At 33.3% G+C, this 21,675-nt stretch overlaps 1 pseudogene; it reads right to left on the minus strand.

Moving 5' to 3' along the window:
• Positions 1-1,648: 1,648 nt before the first annotated feature.
• On the minus strand, positions 1,649-16,196 carry LOC132045672 (peroxisome biogenesis protein 12-like; annotated as a pseudogene).
• Positions 16,197-21,675: the final 5,479 nt, after the last annotated feature.

Below are 21,675 nucleotides of genomic sequence, written 5' to 3' on the forward strand. Positions count from 1 at the left end.
TCTTCGAAACCTCGGTAGACGAACCGACTCTAGACCTGTTGCTCTCGACTATCCGTGCTTCCTCTCGCCTTGGTTCAGTAACCCTTTTTGGCTTTACCGAAGCTACTTTGTCGTTTTGCAGGCTGTTCTAGCCGTAGCAACTCCTTATTCGGCTATAGAGTCCTTATTCCGCAACATTTCAAATATTAAATGTAAGTTAATTTGATCCAAAGTATATACGGTGTTTTGAGCTTCCGAGCCGAGGCAAAGTAATTGAGTTATGGCTATTCCGAGGATCGGTGTTTGGAAGGGCGGCATTCTCCTGATTGATGGTATTCTACCGATTGAGGCCTTCTCTTGAGTTGACGGCATTTGGGTGGTGGATCCGCGAGGAGGGTTCGTAACCAGCTGTTGTTTCGTTTTCGACAACTATCTCGTTGTTGTTCACATGCCGGAATGATCATTGCTTGCCATTTCGAACGTAATATTCTCTCGCAAATGCAAACTTTCAAACGGCAAGTGAAAAAAAGAAGTAGCAAAAAGATTAAACCACCACTATTATCCTATGCCTTATGGTGGGCGCCATCGTTTACCCCCAAATTGTGGACAACAATTAAATTTGTAAGTGGTGGATAGGATATGTGGATAGGTTTAATTATAATATAAAGGGATAGCGAATAAGTAATGATATGTATTAGCAAATAATAGCAATGGATACTAGAAAAGAAGAGTTGACAATTGCTGTGAATTGGTCCGGTCCGGAAGATGCTTCTGTTATCCAAGCCAAAATACTTGAGGAAATATTTATGCCACTTTTCTGATTACAATCTGTTGAATAGTAAAAAGCTAACCTAAAAAAGGAAGCGATAGCCCTCTATTTATAAGTAACAATAAATGGGTCGTAGTACAATTTAGAAAAAGCCTTTCTAGAAAAACCCTAAAATGGATAAGGCTTATCCGTACAATCTGACACCCGTACTGTTTTCAGCGCAAGTGGCGGAATGGTTGGATGACGCGTGACCTGCTCCATAACTGATTATCCGGACCCATATTGAGCGTGCTCTTTAGGCACGGATTTATTGTGTTCGGTAAAATACTCTCGGTGTTGAAGCAGAGTTGAACGTGTTCGTGACCCCTCGGCTCCATCCTTTACTCCGGTTCCTATCGGACACAAGTTTATCTAGTTTTTACTGTATACATATTTATTGTTAAACATAGTTATATAACACAACAAGAAACAGTCAGCAGCTAAAGCAGCAGTCCAAGAACGACTGAGTTTTAGAAAGTTGGGTATTTCGGTTTAATCAAAATACCGAAATATTGATACCTTTAATTCAAAAATAGAACCGAATATCAAAATTTTAGAAAAAAATAAAATCAAGACCGGATCAAAGAATTAAAATCGAAGAACTAAATTAATTCGGTTTGATCCAATTTTTCGGTATTTATGCCTACCACTACTTTCAATCTTTACCACTCCATTGTATGCTCAATAGAAGGGGTATAGTCTTGCTATCGGCGTGATATTCTGGCAGTATATTTCACTATGTATGGCATGGAATAGAAGTGTCATACTTGAGCTTCGGATCTTTGATCAACAAAACCAAGAAGTTTTACAATAACAAAAACTTTTATAACATTTTTTTTTTCCCTTGGTTATTATTTGCATTCTAAATTTTGAACTACAACAATTGCGCAAAAGCATAATACACTCAATTATTTTTTGCTGCAAGGCAATGCCACGATTTGGGCCTTGGAAACAAGTTTCACTTATAAGTTATAATCTCATTTTAGAGCAAATTTCCGATCTTATTCATCCCTTCTGATCTTGGGTAGAAATTAAACATCATGAAATAGTCTTCTGATCTAATCCACCGTTGCAGGCATCAGCGTCATAGGGCATCACTTATACTGAGAGACATATCTAAAAACGCAGGAATAGCAGAAGACAAGTCCCCAAACTGCCACTACTGAGGGATTTGCACGCTTTTCTAAGCACAAAGGACACTGTTCTGTCTGAAGGTAATGGAAATCCCTCTTTTGCAACCTTTGGGGGTGGAGGAGGAGGTAGGGGTGGATAAACCGTTAGAGCTGACATCCTTTCTTCTACTGACTGGTACCACCACTCCATCATTTTAAAGAAAAAGACCGCAGCAATTAGGCCAGTTTGAGCATAGTCAAGAACTCAATAGGCACAACTTAGTAAAGCACTTTGTACTCCCTTTAGCAAGGGGGTCCCCAAAGTCCCTCACATTCACGGCTTCTTATTTTAGAACCTAGAAGAAGTATCCGTCAGGTCCTGTCCCATAGCTCGGCAAACATGAATACCAAGAGCATGGAGTCCCAAAGAGTAAAATCCAGGAGCATCCAACAAATACAGTAGCTGATAAGCAAATGATAAACCTTCATTTCCAGCATGTATCCATGGGTAGCAAGCAGCTATGATCTTTCTGATTTTATTTCTTAAACGCTCTCTAACTGATTCTTCTGTATCCGAACCGCTCGTTGAAACTATGGGGCTCCCACCTCCATCAAGATAGTCAGTTTCACCAAATCTTTCATCTTCATGGCCCGATAAACTAGCTTGAAGAGCAGCCTCTCTTTCTTTATTGTAGATTGCATGCAATTTTGATCTAAGATATGGCAATATAACCAGAAACACAACAGAAAGAACTTTTTGGCGATTCAGTGTGATTAATTTCTTCTCTGGCGTCTAGACATTTGTTATCTCCCTTAACTTTTAACTGTTTTTCTTCGCAGGCCATATAAAGACTCAGCAAAAGACCCATCTGTAGTCCGTAAGCTATGCGTTTCAAGAACTAGCGTAAGCAAAGCAAAGCACTCATCCTTGTAATCTAGAATTTTGTGGATGAAAGGTCTTCTTTAAGCTAAAACCCAAAACCTAGAAAATTCAGTTGAGCAAATTAGGAAAGTGAAATCTGAGGTGCTCAACGGAAGATAACCCCCGATCTTCGGCTTCACCATCAATAAAAGATGTTGATTTTCTCCGATATGGAACAACTTTTCGCACCCCTAAGCTCTCACCAGGCGCCGTTTATCCATATCCACGGAGTTAGTTCTCAGATAAATTAAATCAGATCTATCCTAACCAGGTAAAACCTTCTTCTACTCGCTCAACTTCCTTTTAGTCTGGTTTTGCGGCTATAAAAATGTGTAGATTAGCTCAAAATGCGATTTCCCCCTTTACTTGAATTGTTGTATGCTCGATTCGGAAATTTGCTTTGATGTATCTGTCCACCTTCTCTATCTTTCTTTTGCGAGCTTGAATTGTTGAATTAGTTGCTCGTTATTTCCCGCCTATGATTCCATCTTCTTGAATAAAAATTTTAACCCTCCACTGACTGTGTAAATTTGTATTAAGTATTTGCCATCAAAATTTGATGTTAAACACCTACTACATCTTAATTAGCCCTGGTGAGGCTAAAAATCTGTGTTACTCTATAGAATCAAATAGTTGCTTAATGAATGTACAATAAACTTTATTTCTCATTTACTAACAATTCCTCAAGGGGATGAACCTAAGGCTAATACCACCATTAGAAGACTTGTCAATATTTGAGTTACCAAGTCAAGACTGTACATCATTATTTCCAGTGTTTCTAGCATTCTTGATTTTGCGATTTGGTACCTGTGTCTTGTCCAAATTAAGAATTTTCCTCCCCGCACTAGGCAGTTTAGAAAAATTTTCAAAATCTAGATGTACCTCCAAAATGAAAAGCTAGCTAGGGTATTTCCCTCTCTGAACACATGATGTATTATCACATTGAAATGCACCTTCGTTGCTTTAATACTCTCCACTTCAGTGATAATACACCATGGGGGCTTACATATACCACCTACAACATTCTTCATCAGTAAAGAAAAATTAGGGGTTGTAACTCATGCTCTACACAATATGATAAACCTTCCAGCATGGCTCTGGCTTCAGCTATCACATTAGAACTTATGCTTGGTTTCCTGTCTCCTTAGAACTCAAGGATAAGGTGGTATGAGCCTATAGAACAGATCCCGTTCAAGTAAGGTCGTTTTTTTTATAATATTATCACCTTGAAAGGGCTCAATAAAATTGTGGCCTAAAATTAAACCATATTTAAGAGTCCCTATTCATAACATTTATATACAAATGAGGCACAAAAGCATTTGTTTAAGATTTATTGATCAATCAAATGAGACAAAGAAATAACTAATGAAATAACTTGAGATTAAAATCATCATAAACAATAAAAAGAAATGAATATACACAATATAAAGAATGAATCATAATTGAAAAGGAAAATAAATATATTAATTAATGAGATAAAGAAATTTATCATATTTTGCGGACTTATCTGCAGTAAAATTAACTAATCAAATTAAAAATTAAAAGCATGAAAACAATTGAATATTTTGTTAGTGATTATTATATAAATTAGATTTTATACATTACTACTATATATAAGGTGGGTGAAAATCACCCCTCAGTTTTTCTTTAAAAATCAAAATCCCCCCTCAACTTTGAACAATAGACATCCCCCCTCCCCCCCAATCCTATGCAATGACTGTTTCACCGTTGTTTTTTTCAATCCTCAATTTATGTAATACATTTTTATATTATATATAATAATAATTTTTTAAATCTAGGTATTTATAGATTCTTATTTAAGTTCATTAACATTATAATTAGAATTATACTTTAATGAATTTGTAACAAAATCTAATGCTACTTTTTCTGATTATTATTTCAAAATTATATGCAGCAAGTATGTATCGTGTGGGGGGCCTATGTCGCGGGGCGTTGGCTATGTCGCTTGGCGGTGGGCTATGTCGCTGGGCGGTGGGCTATGTCGCTGGGCGGGGGGCCATGTCGCCAGGCGGTGGCCTATGCGTCGCTGGGCGTTGGGGCTATGTCGCGGGGCGTCGGTCCATGTCGCGGGCGGGCGTTGGCCTGTGCCGGTGGGCGGTGGCCCATATGTATGTACCTGCATGTGTGTATATTTAAGTTTTACTTCTCTCTTATTTTCTATTGTTTATATAAATAAACAAGTTTTGGTTGTCACTACTGGAATATTTCTTAAATTATAATAAAATTCGTTTACAATATAAATAAATTATTTTTAGAAATTTGCCTATATTTTATAATTGTTTTTGCATTACCTGCATATAAATATATTTATAAAGTTATTTTGACCTGTTATTTTTCACTTGTATAAATAAAGGGAAAATAGCTACAGTGCACCCTAACGTTTGGCCGGATAATTTATAACAGGCCTGTTATTTTTCACTTGTATAAATAAAAGGAAAATAGCTACAGTACACCCTAACGTTTGGCCGGATTATTTATAACAGGCCTATTATTTTTCACTTGTATAAATAAAGGGAAAATAGCTACAGTGCGCCCTAACGTTAGGCCGGATTATTTATAACACACGCAACCTTTACGACCCCTCTGTACCTATTTATAGTGTGTTTTATTGGCATTTTTGTGGTGAGCTGGACATGAGCGTGAGAGCACACACAAGGTGCGCGTAAGGTGCATATTAAACTCGGTTGACCCCTTATTTTTTTGCCACCCGGCCCTCCCAACAGCTATTTTGTTTAATCCCCTCAATTTATCCATTATTGACCCATTTCAATACCACATTACCCGATTGGAACTCCATTAAAGCTTAAAAAATTGAAACCCTAACTTCAAATTAAGGGATGGATTCAAGAGGTAAGTTACAAACTTGAGTAAATTTCTCCTCTTCTTTCGGTTTTTTCTTATATCTAGTAGGTTAGGGTTTCTAACTTCCCCCAAATTTTTGTATACATTAAGTTATGAAAGAGGTAAAAGCTACTGTCTTCAGTGCAAAATGTGCCAAAATTCAAGCCCCAAAGACTACAATGTGCAAAAAAATACACAGATGATGTGAAGATTTGAAAGGAAGTCAGTTCGTTTTTTTTCGAGTGTTTTTCGTCTAAGTGTTAAAGAATGGGAAGAAAATAAGAAATGGGCAGATATTATAATGGTAAGGGCGTTTTAGTCTTTTCTCAGGCGTGTGGGGGTGCACCTAACTTTAAAAAACTTGGGGTGACATTTTAATAGTCAATAAAACGCACTATAAATAGGTACAGGAGGGGCAATAGGTCACCCGTAAAGGTTGAGTGTATTATAAATAATCCGGCCAAATGTTAGGGTGTATTGTAGCTATTTTCCTATAAATAAATATTATAGTTTTGATTATTTTTAATAAAATTAATTTTTGTTTATTCTGCTAATTTATTTTATTATAGAACATCATTAACTTATATACTCAATCAGTATTTCTCACTTTTTTCTTCGTCTAGAAGATAATATTTATTTTTTATAAGAATTTGTTACATAAATTTAAAAAAATGAAAAAATATCATGATTTTATAGAAGTAATAAAAGAAGACAAAAGTTGATAATGTAAGGGTAAAATAGACCTTTAAAAAAGTCAATTAGGATAAAAGGGGGGGGGGGGGGGGGAGTAGAGAATATCTATTGTTCAAAGTTCAGGGGGTAGTTTGATTTTTAAAGCATAGTTGGAGGGTGTAAACGATTTTCACCCAATATAAGGGGGAATCCCTAACTTTTGTAGTCCTCACATAATTTTTTTGTCCATTTTGTAGCACCCCCTTTTTGGGAGGATGCCACTTACGAAACAAAAGCAAATTTCATACCTCAATGTTCAGAAGAAATTTATTTGATAAGATATTCACAATAATTTAGCAGTGGAAAGAGGCCCATGTAAACAAGTTTAAAAAATGCATACCTAAGTATGTCACATGGATCACGTACAAGTCCCCAAAAGTGTGCAAAATGAATATGCTCATGCAAATGTGATCATCATCTAAGCTTCCAAATAGTCTACCTCAATTGGCCATCCTTAAGCCTTCCTTGGAACATCACCTACGAGAATAACAAACTAACGCTAAACATAAAGCTTAGTGGCACATAAACTTAACTAACATTTCATACCAAAAAGAGAAGCATGCTATGTAAGGAGTATAACATAAATTCTAGGAATAAGCTTGTCAAAATCATCATCAAGTACTTAACGAAGGTACAATGGTTTCAAGGAAATGAAATATCAAATAAGAACTAAATGAAGGTACAATTCTTTCGAGAAAGTAAATATCAGATATTAAAATAGTTCAAGATATCAATATTCAAAATCTCACATATCAAGAAGCTTTCCAAAGCAAATCCAAGAATTTCCACCATTTGGTTAATTTAGTAGTGAGCTATGAATCAAATATAAGTGCAACAAGTAAGTTCAAGACATAAGCTCATAGACATAAGCTCATCCGAGTTATAACCAAATACTTAATCAGTGTACGACACTTCAAGACAATCACCAACCCATAAGATAGTTCAAGATACTAATATTTCAAATACCAAGTGTCAAGAAAGCCTTCGAAGATTCAAATACCAAGTGTCAAGAAAGCCTTCGAAGCTTCAAATACCAAGTGTCAAGAAAGCTTTCGAAGCTAATTCACGAAACGTCATTCAGTTAGTTAATTTCGCCCAACACATACGTCATGCCATCACATCAAGCACTATCGAATATCAAGAAGGACCGAAGCCCATATCAAGAAGGACCGAAGCCCCTATCAAGAAGGACCGAAGCTCCTATCAAGAAGGGTCGTCACCCAATAATCAAGAGAATCAAGAGCCATGTTGAAAGTGGCTTTCCACTCATACTCGAGAATGGACAAAAGTCCATTATCAAGACGAAATGCAAATCCAAAGTCAAGATGGGTAAGATCCGAAATTAAGAAGGGTCGTCGCCCATAATCAAGAATGCAATAATTCTCAAGCAATCTGTATATGTGGGCGAATTACGTCGTCTTACAAAAATGCTTCACATAACAACAATGTGATCTTAGCATACTCATAACTCAATTTACAAAATCATACTCTCAATGATAAAGTTATCATATTGAAGTGTCGCAATATGTTCTTTCTCAACCCTCCAAGCAAGTAAACTATCAAAGTAGCAACAGAATCAATATGACAACAATTTAAAGTAGATATTATTTCACCAAGATTCAAGCTTCTCACAATATCTCAAACCAAATAAACTGAAAGCGAAGTTCAAGTTTAGGTGCAAACCTTGGAGCTTTAGAGCTTCTAAAGCTCACACAACCATCAAGAAGTTACAAATCCCCGAAGCAATGATCAAGTAAATATGTCAACTTCCTTAGCCAATTTCCCTTAGCTTGTACAAGGGTATATATATACTCAAATACACCATCAAATATCTAATTAAGTTCAATGGTTTCAGCACGTCAAAACTAAACACGACATCAGTGAAAATCACCATGAACTAGCAAAACAGAAATTCTGGACAGTGCTACTATCTTGTATTTTCACTCCGGTTCAAAGGGGTAAACGACCAGGATGGACTTTGTGGCCTTAATGAATGTTGTAGATAGATGTCTTGGGTTTCTATAGAAATTTAAATCACCCCAATATCAATTTTGTACAAAAATATATGCCCAAAATACTAACAGTAGCACATGGGGGTTTGTAACACGGAATTTGGGCAAAGACTTTCCCCGTACTTCATCCTCTTTTTGAGTAAATACAAGCAAAACTAGGTTTTGGGGCACCAGCAAAAGTTATAGATCTATGAAATAGCTTTCCAGATCATCTTGGCTCACTTAAAACTAAATTTTATACAAGGAGATAAGCTCAAAATACCAACAACTGATCAGTTCAAAACGGGATTTAGCAACTTACCTCAATCGTGTGGAGTTGTTTGTGGCTCAACCAAAACAAGTCTTGATGATTGATTTAGAGGATGAATATTATGAGAGAAGAGAAGCTTTGGGGTTTTATTTTTGGTGGAGGAAACGAAATTGGTGGTGGAGAGGATAAGAGCCCAAAAGATATTATATATATATATATATATATATATTACTTTCTTAAGGATGAAGGAAAAAAAGTGGTTGACCAAAATATCAAATATCCATTCCATTCCTTAATTTGCTAAGATAATAATAGTAGGAGTAGTTTATATAACTACACCATAACACTTCAAACAAGTTCAAAATATCCTCGAATTCACGTTCAAGAAGCGCGAAATAAAATATATCCCTACTATCAAAATATGGTCAACCAAAAATTCAAGTGTTAGTTTAAAAATTTCGGGGTGTTACACATTTTACCCCGAATTCAAGCTTTAATAACCTTATAAGTTATCACCTATTTTGATAAATTTGAATAACTATATGAGCTTTTTAATGCTGTAAAGAGTGATGATGTGTAAAAGGTGATAGTGACACTACAAAAATCTATTTTTCAACCAAATTTAAATGTTTTTTTTTTCATTTTAGTTTACCCCTAATTGAAGCTTTAATTACCTTGCAAGCTCTCACCCATTTTAGTAAATTTGAATAACTATATGGGCTTTTTAATGCTACAAGAAGTGATGATGTGGAAAGGGTGGTAGTGACACTAAAAAAATACATATTTATTTAACCAAATTTAAAATTGTTAAAAAATTTGTTGTCTTTCTTTTATGTGGAAATGATTATTAAACTTGTTTCAAATTATTTTTTTCCTATAAAATTCATTATAGACAAGTAAAAAATTATCGTGACATTCTCTTTCTGCCTTAGTACTATTCCCTTTCCTGACCAAAGTCACTAAGGAGTGGCTGGGGCGGACTGCAATTCGTCTGAGCTTAGTCTTCTCAGAAATTCTAAGATGATTGGAGGCTGGGGAAAGGGCACTCTTGAAGAAGGGCCTGCCGTACGTAGGGGTGAAGAAAGCTCCTTCTCTTATAGGAGAGGCGCTATTGAATGAAAAAAAAAGTCTTCAAGAAGTGAGAGAAGGAATCATAAAATAAATAGCTTTCAACTAAAGACGCAGACGATTAAGTGAATACCTAAAATTGTGGTCATTTTATTTTGATCTTTCCAGACATAACCAAAGAAGGGAAAAGATTCTTCAAGTGTCTCAGATCCCAGAAGTGCATGATAAATGCCGCTAAAGCCCAATACATGCTAAAGTATTAAATTAAAATTATTTTTGTATATAGCTAAAAATATTTGAAAAAAGTAATACATACACGTTTAAATTACAATATAAATTTCCTTAAAAATAAATTAAATTAAGAAAAAATAAAAAAAATACTTCATTTCTTAACATGATTTTTTTAAGGAAAAAGAAAGATTAAAGTAAGAAAAACAAATAATTTCATTAACTTTTCAGTTCCTTTTCTATCATTTAAATTTGAAAGAACATCTACAAAAGTATTTCGTCATATCAAGACTTTATTTATTTAATTTTAAATGCTATTTTTATTTTTAAGTTAAATTATTGACGTCATCATCCAACAATTGGCAGCATCAAATATTTTTTATATTACTTGAATACCGTAATTTTTTTTTCTTCCTAAAATGGGTTAGTCAATATAAGTTTAATTGAGAAAAATAAATAAGTTAATCCAACGTAAGGTAAATCTCAATTTAAATCATTAAAGACTTTAACACCAAAAATTTCAGTATAATAAAAAGGAGAAGAACTTTGAAGCATGCATTTGTTTGAAAATAAAAAGGAAGTCTAAATATACTCTAAGAAAAATGTTGTTTCTAACTTACAAAATCTTTTCTATGATTCAATATTTTAGAAATATTGAAAAATTGTCGAACTACCTTTACAACTAATATAGTGTTACAAAAACAAACCAAAAAGCAAGCAAAAAAACACACAAAAAAATTGTAAGTACAAATTTTAATGTAGTTTGAGCCCGGGCCAGAAGATACTAGTATAGGAGTACATACTTTAGTATTTTGAGAAAATTATGGTGCAATAAGTCCACCCCGTCTAGTTTACTAATTTTAGTCCAACTCCTAAGTTATTACTTGTGTGCCCCAATATAAGATGATTAAGGGGAAATCGACATGGTATAGAGAACATTATGCCTTATTTATATTTAGTAGCTATACTTTTTCCAAATTACATCTCATAGCTATATCTTGTATGTCAATTACACAAGGTAACTAGTACAGTAAAATTATGTTGTATTTAGTATTAAAAACTATTTTCTCTCTATTCTCTCACAATCTCCTCCCATTTTCCTCCATTTTCTCTCTCCTCCATTGCCTCTCTCTCTCTCTCCGCCGTCTCTCACCTTTCGCGCCTCTCTCTCTCAACCGTCTTCTTCACTCCTCTAGCGAGGAGCTTCTAGCTCTGGTGAACCAGAGCAGTTACTACGAAATAGAGTGTATCTCAGAAATACACTTACAAATAAACTCTCCTCCACCGCCGCCATCGTCTCCAGATCTAGTCATTTTCCGGTGTGCCGGCTCATATATGAGATTTTTATTTTTTTTTGTATTTCAAATCGGAGTATATTTTATTTTCTTGTATTTGAGATGGAGGTGTACATTTGAGTGTATTCGTTAATTTTTTAGCGTACAATCTAGTGTTTGGGGAATATTTTATTTCTCGCATTCAGTATTTGAGTGTATTCGTTATTTTTTTTAGTGTAAAATTCAGTGTTTGGGGGTGTATTTTATTTCTTGCATTCAGTATTTTGAGTGTATTCGTCAATTTTTTAGTGTAAAATACAGTGTTTCTTTATGTATTTTTTGCTTGTATTTTGAAGGATATTTTTTTTTGTATACAACCGATTTTAAATATAATAAAGTGAAATACAATGTAAAAGTAGCTACAAATGAATACAGTAGAGTTGAATACATTTGACTTGAATACAGCTTAGTTGAATACTTCTGACTTGAATACATCGAAATCGACTTATATATATATATATATATATATATATATATTATAGTATTTATTTGTATATTGTAGGTATATTTACATATGTTATACAACTTTATAATTAAAGTTTAAATATTTATCGACTAACGACCTAACGAAGTCGCAATACGTAATAGTGTTTTTCGTATACATATATATGTATAACTTACATATACTTATATATATGTATAACTTAATATATATAGTATATATACTTATATACTATATATACTTATATATATGTATAACTTAATATATATACTATATATATATACTTAATATATATATATATACTATATATATATATAACTTAATATATATACATATATACTATATATACTTAATATATATACTATATATATATATATATATATACTATATATACTATATATACTTATATATAGGTATAACTTAATATATATACTATATATACATATATACTATATATACTATATATACTTAATATATATACTAAATATATATATAACTTAATATATATACTATATATATATATATATACATATATATATATATATATACTTATATATATATACTAATATATATGTATATATACTTATATATATATATACTTATATATATGTATAACTTAATATATATACTATATATATATATATATAATATATATACTAAATATATATACTTAATATATATACATATATATATATATACTATATATACTATATATACTTAATATATATATAAATATATGTATAACTTAATATATATACTATATATATATATATATATACTATATACTTATATATAGGTATAACTTAATATATATATATATATAACATATAATATATATACTATATATACTTAATATATATACTAAATATATGTATAACTTAATATATATACTATATATATACTTATATACTATATATACTTATATATATATATACTATATATACTTATATATGTTTAAGTATACTATATAACTTAATATACTTATAAGTATATTCTTAGTATATTTTAGGTATATTCCTAACTTAATAAAAGTAAAAATATGAACACAAGTAAATAGAAGTAAGCTCAATGAGCCATATTTTTATTCATTCTTGGATAACATTTATTTGCAAGTTGTATTTTTTTTTAACTTGCAAATAATACATGAGTTGTACAAAAATAGTAGAATAATAAAATCACCAATTTTGAACCATTTCGTTAATTTCCCCCACATCATATTCGGTCATGGAAATATCTTCAAAGTCTTCCATTTGGTCCGGTCCACTAGCTATCAAATCTTCAATTTCTTCCTCTTCGCCTTCCTCCGCTTCGAGTTTTGGTTGCGTCGCTCCGATCTAATCCAATCTCGAATGCACACTAGTACTTGCAAGCTAAAGCCGGATAATGAATGTCTATGGTCTCCAATTTGTCTGTCTTCCTTGGCTAAATGCGCTCTCCGAAGCCACGGTTGATACTTGAACCGTAAGGATATCTCGAGCCATTCTGGAAAGTACCGGATAGCTTGCCTTGTACTTCTTCCACCATGCTAAGACGTCCACCTCATCCAAATTGGTTGATATCTACATTTGGGTGCATCAAATAAAAGTTATATTCATCAAAGTTTAGGTAGAAGAAGAAGTTGGCGTGAATGTAAAACTTTTAAACCCGACAAGCCCTTTTTGCTACTTTGAGAAGTAGTAGGGCGTGGAGCACCCAACCGGGTGTTGCACGTTCTTCCAAACTAGAATAATGAGTAAAAACTTTTCTAAACTCATCATCAATAGCGAGTTCGGCTTCAAACTAAAGATGGTTGAGCTCCCGCTTCAATTTCTAAAAATGTATAAATTTGACTAACCAAATTTTTAGTATAAGACAGCTTTTAAACAAGGATTTAAAAGGGAACCCAATATAAATAAAGTTGGGATGGGAAAAAAATACTTCTTAAATTTGATTATCATTTCAAAAATAGCCGCTTGATAACCGGGTTTATGTTTATACTCTTGTAAAACTCTAGCTATTTCCGCTAAGTAGGCTAAAATTCCGGTTACCGTGGGATAAAATTGTCTAGAAAAGCAAGAGTTGCATTATAAAAATTTTCTAAGAGTTCAATACATTCTTTAACATCTTCCCAATGCATAAAATTTAACCAATCCCGACTATCAAGATTATATTTGTTGTGAACTTGTTGTATGGGAATCCTATACTCATGCTTGTTGTAGCATAATGTAAGTGTAGTTCCACCTAGTCTCAATTTCTACTTGAATTTTCCTAGGTCTAAGGTTATTTTCCACACAAGCATTCTTAAAATCTCTAATTCTTCCCTATTAGCATTACAAAAAGAAACGCGATAAAGCATTTCTAACTTTTTGAATAGAATCATCAAAATGCACAAGACCATCTTTAACAATTAAATTTAAAATGTGACAACTACATCTTACATGAAAAATATTTTTTAGAGGAGGGTTTATTTCTTTTTTTAAAAGACCAACCGCCTTTCGTATTATTAGAAGCATTATCTAAAGCAATACAAAGTGTTTTTCTATAAATGTTAAAAAATCTCATAATAGTAGACATTGAATCGGCTAAAAAATTTTCCATCGTGACGACCTTTTCCTTCGTCATATAAAAAAGCTATAATTCTTTTTTGCATAACCCATTGTCATCAACCCAATGACATGTAATAGCAAAAAAATCTAAATGGTTAATACTAAGACCCAAATCGGTAAGACAAACATTACAATTTAAAGAATTAAATACGTGGCGCAAATAAAATCTATATTTTTTAAACAAATCTATAACATCGGCTCTACAAGTACTTCTAGGAATACCCTCAAATAACGGATTATAACAACGTTGAACGTAAGTAACAAACCCCAAACCCGAGGGAAAGGAAAATGGTAAACAATCATAAGCTACCATTTTAGCTATTTCTACGTGTTCTTTTTTCTTGTCATACTTAAAATTTCTACCGGTTCGTGGGTCTATCGTCATTTGAATCCCCCCCACATTTGAACCCGTTTGCTCTCCCCAAGCATCCATATGTTTGGTTCTCATATGAGAATTTAGTGTACCCGTTCCACCATCCTTACCAGTTCCTTGCTTAAAACTAAATACTTGTCCACATATGTTAAATGTAGCTGATTGGTTTTCCTATTCTTAGTCATAAATTTCCAAATTTTAGCCGTTGGCTTACGAGTTCTAGGCGATTTGTCTTGGTATGTGATTGGCAGCAGATACGTATCTCCTATGGGATTTTCTGTGGGTTGTGTTTCATCATCATCATTTAAGTCTTCATTAAAAGTGTCGGTAAAATGTTGTTGTATTGCCTCATGACCTAAAAGTGGATTATTTCCACCAACATCAATACCTAAATTAGGTGTTTCTTCCACAAATGTTTCCTCATTAAGCGCACCCCTAACAATACGACTACTACTACCGGCACCACGTCTTAATCTCTTTGACATTATTAAATAGAATTAATTTAAATCACAAGAAAATAAATTACAACAAATTAAATTGCGTAAATTAAATTGCGTAAATTAAATTGCTAGAATTAAATTGCGAAAAATAAAAATAGAGTTGGAACGAAGGTACCAAATTGCCGGATTAATTTCCAACAAAGTCAAGGCTAGAATTGCAAATCCACCAAAGCTACTTCGGATTGTTGCAAAATCACCAACTCCACCAACAATATTATAATTGCAAAATTAATAATTGGAAGTTGAAACTATAATAAGACTTTGTGGCTAGTTATTGCAAAATAATTATAATTGAGAGATTGAGATTTGAGAGAAAGATGAAGAAGAGTGAATTGGTGTGAATTAAAATGAAAATGAAGAAGGGTTTATATATAGGGTGGGGGATGGGTTAAAGTGTTAAAAAAAAAATTGGGGCCAAAAATTAACAAAACGTCATTTAATAAAACGGCCATTTTTGCAAAAACGGTCCATTAATCTGACAAGATGGCCCAACGGCTCTTTCCTTTTTTTTTTTTTTTTTTTTTTTTTTTTTTAATTTTCACCGGTTAAACGGGTCCGGTTCCTTTTTATCGGTTTTAACCGCCCGTTCCTAAAATATTGAACCGGACCGGTAAACAATTATACTGGTTAATCGAATGGTTAACCGTTCTACTGGTTCCGTTCGGTTCGGTTTAACTGTCCGTTACGGTTAAAACCGTTAGCCCAGTAACCGGTTGACACCTTTAATTCCAATGGCAACCGATACTTCAAAACATATAAAAAATCAGCCCACAGCAGTCAAGGCACAAGAGAAACAACAAAGAACACCGCAAACAAGATGGCTGGAGTCGGAGCTCCGGCGAGAAAGAAATAGATTTCGACGGATTTCTTTGCTCTCTTTGTCTTTTTGTCGCCGGCGACGTCTTTTTGCTCTCTTCAGCGACTGATTTCGTCGGAGGAGTTCCTTCCCCTTTCTCCCACAAACAGATATAGTCACAGTTCGAAGCCATTGCAAAGAGAGAGGAGAGAGGCGGAATCAGATCCGCTGGCTAGGATTTGGGATTAGTTTACTCTTAGTGTCCAGTTCGGGTACTTTTAACAACTTAGGCTAAAATTTGGCTTATATTTTCCCTGAAGGCCACATCGTGTCTTTTTCCCTATAAACAATGACGTATATGCATGCAATAATGTGCCTCTTAGACATAAACCTAGTTGGGCTTTCTTAACGTAAGCTTCCTTGTGTTTCTTCGTTTTTCCTAAGACTTATTTGCAAAGTGCTACCTAGTGCCGACTTTCGAGTAAAGCCAATGAAGCACAAGCTTTAGGCCCCTAATTTTTGAGGGCCTCATTTTTTACCAATAAGATTATATATATTTTTTTGAGTTTAAATTTTATAGGTTATTAATGTATATAACTTTTTATACTACAGGTCATTTAGAGGATATCAATAGGTAAACCTCCTTAAATTTTAAAATCTTGAAAATGAAAATTTTACCTACTACAACGAGTAAATATGACATGATAGAGTAATTTTATTTTTTTGATATTGACATTGTATATCGCTGAACTTTTTAAAAAAAATATATAAAGTACTTTCAAGTTAATAAAGATTACAACTTTTACATTAAAAGAAAAGAGATTTTATTAGATAGTCGTTTGATACACAAAAATAAAAATAAAAAAGTTCCGAAAATCAGTTAAGTTGTGTGCACAATTTGTGAACTGAATCTAACAAGTAATGTCATTATTCTTGATATGCTATATTGTTTGTAGATAATTCAGTTATTAAACTTTATTATCAAAAGATATGAATATTGATATTGTCATATATGAATTATATGCAACCTAAAAGTTGTTGCTTAATAATAATTTACAAGGCAAAAAGGCTCGACTTTGCCTTTGGACAATGAGAAATAATTCATATTTAATTTGTCCTTGAGTTTCGCGAAATGATCCAAATTTTATTTTCCCATTCATCTGTCATTCATCTCTCTAATTAATCTATGATGACTATAACAATCGATTTCTCCGCTCTAAAAATACCACCAGAAGATCATTGTTACTGAAGCATATTATTACATTAATGACTAGTGAATTAAACAGATACGGTGAGTTTTGTGAAATCGTGTGTTCCTAGTTTTTCTTTCACTTTATTTAGTACTTGCCCTTAATCCGTTTCTAGGATAATCTTCCCAAACCGTTTTGAAAACACCACTTCACGGCCAAGAGATATGCATATACATTTGTTTGGACCCCTATATTATTTAGCCGCCTGGCCAAGATCGATAATATTCTCAATATCAATTTGTACTCATCTCAAAATCAAACTGGACTATTCACTGAGTAAGAAGTAGTATCGATTATAAACAACTTAACAACACTTGGCTTTTTCGTTAATATTCATTGAGTAAGAAGTAGACAAGTAGTGTCGATTATAAACACTTGTATAAATAGTCAGCAAAGATCGGGAAAAAAAAAAAAAACAAGGAAACACACCAATATAAGTAAGGGCAAAGTAAGTTTCAGCCATCAAATTAGGTTACAAAGTTATGAAAGACCACAAAGCAGACGGAGAAAATCAAAACACATTATATAACATATGTATTAACTTGGACCTAACTTAACAGTTCATGATGTATAATCAGAACATCCAAAACTTGAATCATAGATAACATAGTCAATACTTCACAATCACGAATTGAATGACTGTACCAAGAGGAAAAAAAGTGATAGTTTAATTGCGAAGTTGTGGTTGAAACCACAATGGTGGATTAGGGAAAGGTCGTTTGATCCTTCCTTCTTGCATACAGTAAATACCTGATTGGCGATAAAGGGTTAGAGATTTCTTGTAAAGAGCATCAAGTGCATCCACAGTAAAATAGATGCAATTTGCTGAGTATCCATTGCCACTTCTTGCAGGAATTGAGAAGGAATTGCTATTTGGTGACATAAATAGTGTTTGATCGCCCAAACTAGTGATAGATTCAAAGTCTTTACCTGTTTTGTCGAAACCTTCATATTGCTCGATCATTAATTTACTAGTATGATAGATTTCGAGATCATAAGCATCATCGTCTTCGTCATGTTCGCCATCGTGTTCATCGCCTTGTTCATCCTGTTCAGACAGTGGATCCGTCTTGTTCCAAATGATAAGCAGCTCTCCCGTGATTGACTTAGCCAAATATACATATTTTAGGCCAGAATGAGCGATATAATGAAGCTCACTATCACGAGGCCGAATATGACGAGCGGTGTTGTGTTTTACTATATTGATTAATTTCATCTTAACCTCGCAACAACCAGTCTTGAGAACGATGACATGATTGATCTCGTCACTAATGCGCTTGTCGTCGAAGACAACATGGTCGTCACATGAAACAAGAGTGTATAACACACCATTGTGAAATAACATGCTTTCATAGCAGCTAATTGCTCTATCCGCTTCAAATATTTCCCACGATCTCTCTTCTTCTGTAACTCCAATGTCACAATTACAGAATGCCAAGATGTCATTCGATACGTCCATAAAAGTGGCGACGACTATGAGATTTCTGGTCGAATCATCCGAGGTTGAAAATACGTGAACCATATTGACCATTAATGCGATACAATGGTGCTCAAAATATGGGGAGGATGGTAATGTGGTCAACGGTGGAAGTTTGACATCACTTTTCGAAATAGGGTCGAAAAGGAACATGTCAGGGTTATGGCTAGGTCCAGCAACAAGAACCAACCAACCATTAGAAGTTGCACAACAGAATGTAGCACCGTGAGCTACTTTAGGGTATTTATTCAAGATATGATTAGGCAGTTTAAAAGAGTAAAAGCGGCTATCCGACAAGCTATAGAAGTTGAATCCTGTATGATCGTTATACGCACAATCTTTGAGCTGCAAAAGCCAAGGGGCTTCGAGATCATGTGATGGCTTATGATCAGCAAGCATTGATCTCCATGACTTGCAAACAGCACTCATGCGTATGTAGTCACCAATGCTTATTACTTTTTTCACTATCATTCCCATGATTTCCATGAGGATGTCTTCTTCCCATATGCTTCTAAGGGCCATTGATTCGTATTGAGAGATTGGGAGAGAAAGAGGCGTTTTCAGTGAAAAAACGGAAGCTCTGCGAGTTGAAAACCCTATCCTGGTTCTTTTTCTTGTTTTGTTTGTTTGTTTGCATTTTTTTTTTTTTTTTACTACTATCAAGAGCAATTATTTATGTATGAATTAAAAGCATGAATAACAGTATTGAAGGAGAAAAATATCCCCGTAATATTGATTGACTACCATATTTTATTGGCTATTTTAGTAAATATAAAAGAATATCACGGTTAAAAAATAAGGTTTCAAACAACTAAAAACGTAAAAGTAATTCATATATTATAGAGTCCAAGTCAAGATGACTTTCTTCGAGTTCAGATAGTAAAGGAAACATATTGCTACATACATTATTTGAATGGAAATCAAATTTCTCTATTCATTATCTATAGTTAATTAGTTATGTAATAAATATTATAGACAATTAGGAAGCTGATTGTGGAGCCTAAACTAGCCAAATATTAGACATATTTCAGTTTTTCTCTGCAGAGCCGAGTCCAAAAATCACCACAAGTATCAATGTTTACGCTTCAATGCTTCATCAAGTTATTCTACTTGAATCCCGACTAAATTGTATGCGGTCTAACCTGCTTCTACTTTTTATTTGGTCAAACCCATTGATATACACCTGTGGTCATCCGGTTCTATTACTTAAATATCTCAACTAAACCTTGTTTCATTTAGACACCTGAGGTAGGGTCCGACTGTGTCATTTAGACATTGTTCACTGAATCAGCCAAATTTACAAAGTGCGTGCTGCAATACACTCGTTGCTGACGTGACAAATGATGAATAAAATGAAGAAATGTGTCTTTTTTAATTAAAAGAAAAAACGATTTTGAAATATTTAATAACAAATTAAAAGTAATACTCTCAAAAAAGAAAAAGAAACTTGATTTACATCGAATCAGAAAAAGAAAAAAAAAGATATATTGAAAATTCTGAAATGAATAGTTGTTCTTGGTGTTCTTCACCATCTTCATGTTATTCTTGTTACAACCACGATTTTAATCCAAATTTTCAAGAGAAACTCTTCCAAATTTGTTATAACTTCAGCTAAAGATTCCCCATGAAGACTCAAAGACAATTCAACATAATTTCTCAAAATTTTCATCAAATCAATTAACCCATTGTAAACCTTCAAGCTTGCTAAAGACTCCATTAATGGCAAAAAAAATTTTTAATCTTTTTGAGAATTTTATTTTTCTTTTGTTTATTAAATAGATTTATCCAAAGAAAAATCATCTTTCTTGTCCTATAAACGCTTAGGGAGAGAGAGGGCGATGGCGGTCTTGATTATTTTCAGTGAACAAGATAGCAATGGGGGGAGGTTTGTTAAATGGAGAAGAAAGAGAAAAAAAAAATAAAGAAGAACAAGGAAATAAAAAGATTTAAAAAAAAAAACTGTTTTTTGGGCTCTTCACACGCCAGTTTGGTGTGGAAATCAAGAGAATTGCCAAGTCAGCGAAAAGTGTCTGAATGGCATATTCGGACCCTACCTAAGGTGTCTAAATAAAATAAAGTTTACTTGAGATAAAATAAAGTTTACTTGAGATGTTCAAGTAAAAAATCGGACGACCAAAGGTGTCTATCGATGGGTTTAGCCTTTTATTTTCATACAACAAAAAAAGTAATGTCATGGAAGAAGAAGATGACTTCTATTCAAGGCCGGCTGGACATTAAAGCTGGTAAAGCAATGGCTTGGGCCCCAACTTTTTGGGGTGGCCACTTTTTTCTTAAAGATATATTATAATATATTATTAAAAGAAAATTGTGTACTGTTAAAATTTAAAGGGATTGTCAAACTTCAAAGGGAAATTTTTGGGAGAAAGTACAATAATTTTTTAGGGAATTGTTTCCTTACGTGTGTTGTCGGGTATCTATTTTATTGCCTTATTTATATCCTAACAACTAATATGGATCCACATTATTATTCATATATTTACCTTTTTCATTCTCCTTTTTACTATTTTTATTCTCAATATTCTGAAGTCTCTCAAACTGTTGTTGCTTACAAGTTACAAAAGATCAGAATTTGTCTTTTGGTGTCTTCTTTAAAATTTCAGTCATTGCAACAAGCAATCATTGAAGCAGTGCAACTTATTTCGATATCATTATATCAACTTATCACATTCTTGTGTCAGGTTTTATTAGTCTGACTTTATTTTATATTTTATGATTTTGTAAATGTTACATCAACCGAAAGAAGTTTTTCAAAACTAAAATTGATAAAATCTTATCTAAGATCAACAATGTCTCAAGAGAAATTGAATGGATTAGCGATGTTATCAATTGAAAAGTAATTGTTAGAACAAATAGATTATAAAACAGTAATTAATGACTTTGCATCTAAAAAGCTAAAAAAAATAGAGTTTAAATATATATGACGA

The sequence above is a fragment of the Lycium ferocissimum genome, unplaced genomic scaffold (assembly GCF_029784015.1).
Source record: "Lycium ferocissimum isolate CSIRO_LF1 unplaced genomic scaffold, AGI_CSIRO_Lferr_CH_V1 ctg7609, whole genome shotgun sequence".
In the NCBI taxonomy this organism is placed as follows: Eukaryota; Viridiplantae; Streptophyta; class Magnoliopsida; order Solanales; family Solanaceae; genus Lycium; species Lycium ferocissimum.